This window comes from Chlorocebus sabaeus, chromosome 26 (assembly GCF_047675955.1).
Source record: "Chlorocebus sabaeus isolate Y175 chromosome 26, mChlSab1.0.hap1, whole genome shotgun sequence".
Classification (NCBI taxonomy): Eukaryota; Metazoa; Chordata; class Mammalia; order Primates; family Cercopithecidae; genus Chlorocebus; species Chlorocebus sabaeus.
The window spans coordinates 5,386,452-5,389,890 of NC_132929.1; the positions used below are offsets into that span (position 1 = coordinate 5,386,452).

Sequence of the window (3,439 nt, forward strand, 5' to 3'; positions counted from 1 at the left end):
ATGGCTTGAGGCCAGGAGTTCGAGACCAGCCTGGTCAACATGGTGAAAATCTCTACTAAAAAAAAAAAAGGAAAAAGTCAGGCATGGTGTCTCACACCTGTAATCCCAGCACTTTGGGAGGTCAAGGCGAGTGGATCACGAGGTCAGGAGTTCGAGACCATCCTGGCTAACACGGTGAAACCCCGTCTCCACTAAAAAATACAAAAAAAAAAACTAGCCGGGCGAGGTGGCGGCGCCTGCAGTCCCGGCTACTCGGGAGGCTGAGGCAGGAGAATGGCGTAAAAACCCGGGAGGCGGAGCTTGCAGTGAGCTGAGATCCGGCCACTGCACTCCAGCCTGGGCGATACAGCGAGACTCCGTCTCAAAAAAAAAAAAAAAAAAAAAAAAAATTTCTACAGAATCAATGATAATGTCCCCTTTTTCATCTCTGATTTTATTTAGTTTTTTTTTTTTTTTCTTTTTCTGTGTGTGTGTGGGTGGGGGGCTAAAGGTTAGTGGTTTGGTTTATCTTTTTTAAAAAATGAAGTTTACATTTTGTTGATTTTTTTTTTCATTTCAATTTCATTAATTTCTGCTCTTACCTTTACTCTTTCCTTTCTTGTATACTTATTTTGGGTCTGGTTTATTCTTGCTTTTCTAGTTCTTTAAGATGTGACGGCCCCACGGTCCCGCCGAGCCCAGGCGGCTCCTGCCGTTATCCTGCGCATGGGCTGGGCCACCGCGCCCCGGGTCCCTGTGGCAGTTCACTGGCCTGAGGCCGGAGCCGCTATAGGGCGCGGGGACGGCGCTGCTCCGGGGGTTGGAGCCGCGCGCCGCTGGAGGAGCTGCTGTTGGGGCGGGGTAGGGCGGCTCGCGGGGCGGCGCGGCTCCTGGGGCTGTGGGCTCGGGCGGGCAGCTGCAGGTGCAGGGCTCTGGAGCCGGGCCGGGCGCTCCTTGGCGCCCCCGCGCGGGGTTCCCAGGTCCCACCGCCGCTGCCTGGGCGGGAAAAGAGGACTTGGGGCACCGGCTGGAGGCGCCTCCCGGGGACGAGACGCGGCGGCCTGAGTCTGAGGCCACGAAGCTCCTGGAGCTGGTGTAACCTGAGCGCCCGAAGCTGGCAGCTGCGGTTGGATTTCTCAGGATGTCGTGTTAGCTCCATGTCTTCCCCCTTCTTCCCGGCTCAGGTCATCGATGTCATCTCTACCAGCCCCACTGTGGACTGCAGCGACAACCTGACCCGCCTCTGCCTTGGGCTCAGTGGCGTGTTTCTGTGTGGTGCTGCCGCCAATGCCATTCGTGTCTACCGCTTGCAAACTCCAGGCTGAGAACTTCATTCTTCTCCCTTCGGAGGCAGGGTTGCTTTCTTTGACAAGACTCGCACAGGAGAATTGATTAACCGCCTCTCAGGAGACACTGCGCTCGTGGGGCGCTCAGTGACTGAAAACCTCTCAGATGGGCTCAGGGCCGGGGCCCAGGCTTCTGTAGGCATCAGTATGATGGTTTTTGTCTCACGTAATCTGCCCACCTTTGTTTGGAGCGGTGCCTCCAGTGTCAATCATGGCTGTAATTTATGGACGATAGCTACGGAAACTGACCAAAGTCACCCAGGATTCCCTGGCACAAGCCACTCAGCTAGCTGAGGAATGTATTGGCAGTGTAAGAACTGTTTGAGGTTTTGGGAAAGAAACGACTGAAATAAGAGATACATGCCAGCAAAGTGGACCATGTGATGCAGTTAGCAAGGAAAGAGGCATTACTCTGGCTGGCTTCTTTGGAGCAACTAGGCTCTGCGGAAACCTGATTGTACTTTCTGTCCTGTACAAAGGAGGGCTGCTGATGGGCAGTGCCCACATGACCGTGGGTGGACCCTCTTCCTTTCTAATGTACGCTTTCTGGGTTAATGTATGCTTTCTGGGGTGGAATAAGCAAGCATCGAAAGTCTGAGCTCTTTCTACTCAGAGCTGATTGAAAGGACTGGGTGCCGGAGGGCGCCTCTGGGAGCTCCTGGAGAGAAAGCCCAAGCTGCCTTTTAACAAAGGGCTCACCTTCAATGAGAAAAGCTTCCAGGGTGCTTTGGAGTTTAAGAACGTGCATTTTGCCTATCCGGCTCGCCCAGAGGTGCCCGTATTTCTGGATTTCAGCCTTTCCATTCCGTCAGGATCTGTCACGGCACTGGTTGGCCCAAGTGGTTCTGGCAAATCAACAGTGCTTTCGCTCCTGCTGAGGTTGTAGGACCCTGCTTCTGGAACTATCAGTCTTGATGGTCATGACATCTGTCAGCTAAACCCAGTGTGGCTGAGATCCAAGACTGGGACAGTGAGTCAGGAACCCATCTAGTAAACCATATGAGAGACTTTAATGCAAAACAGTGTTGCAGGAAAAAAAAAAAAAAAAAACACTAAGAGACTGAAATATGTAAACCATATATCATGTTATTTGAAAAATACTTTTTTCCAGTGTGTAAAATATTGTTTTGAAATGTACCTGTTCTCAAGATCTTTTTATTCAGAGTTTTAACAATTGTAACTTTTTAAATGTCTATAGCACCGAAGTTATTTTCAGGGTTTGCATTTTCTTTTATTGTGGAATATTTTAATTAATATAGCCTGGCACCTCATTTTCTTTGGCCTGAAGATTGAAGCAATTGTCAAATGACAACATTAAAAAGGGAATTATAAATAAAAAGCCTGATTATTTAGGGCAGTTTACCAATCACTGTGTAATTCTTCTGATAGTATTCTACCTAATTTAAGTTCAATTTTACTAGATAGAGTAATGGAAAATGAAAATTTAACCCTGTATCCGATAATCCCATGAAGCAAACTGAACCATTTAACATCAGCTGGAAAGAAGGGAACATTTATATTGCCTGTCGCCTGTGTCTTCAAAGGTGTGAGAGGTGAGGAGTATGTGTTCCTATGGGAACTACGTTTGAATATGTGCAGTTTTCAACATTTTGGCACATGAAATCCTAACAAGTTTTTAAAAGGGCAGAAACTTTATTTCTTGAACAGGAAAACCTATTTTGTGAACAGGAAGACCTATTTTTTGAATTCACGTTTGACATCTGGGAAGCAAGGGACGAACTGTCAGGTATTATTAAGAATGAATTATTTTCTCATTTAAGTTGTTTGAAGGCATGTATTTTGAAAAATATCTGTTAGAAGTTTATAATTTCAAGACAAATTGAATCTATAATACTTTTGGAATTTCATTAATAAGGCTAAAATCTGAGGAACATAACTAATTTTCAGCCTGAAGACATTTAAGTTTGGAAGTCCTTGCTATTCAATAGAATAAGAAGAAACCTTCAGAATGTATCACTCTCCTGAAAAGAAGATATTAGTAAACTTTTTTGTTTATGGTTATAGTTTTATTTATAGTCTCGAAATTACTAAAGCAATGCTGACAACCATTGAATTTGCCTTATTTTTTATTCAGTGCTGTTAATGTGCTGTTG

At 46.2% G+C, this 3,439-nt stretch overlaps 1 pseudogene; it reads left to right on the top strand.

Moving 5' to 3' along the window:
- Nucleotides 1-655: 655 nt before the first annotated feature.
- On the top strand, nucleotides 656-3,187 carry LOC140710360 (ATP-binding cassette sub-family B member 10, mitochondrial pseudogene; annotated as a pseudogene).
- The last annotated feature ends 252 nt before the right edge of the window (nucleotides 3,188-3,439 follow it).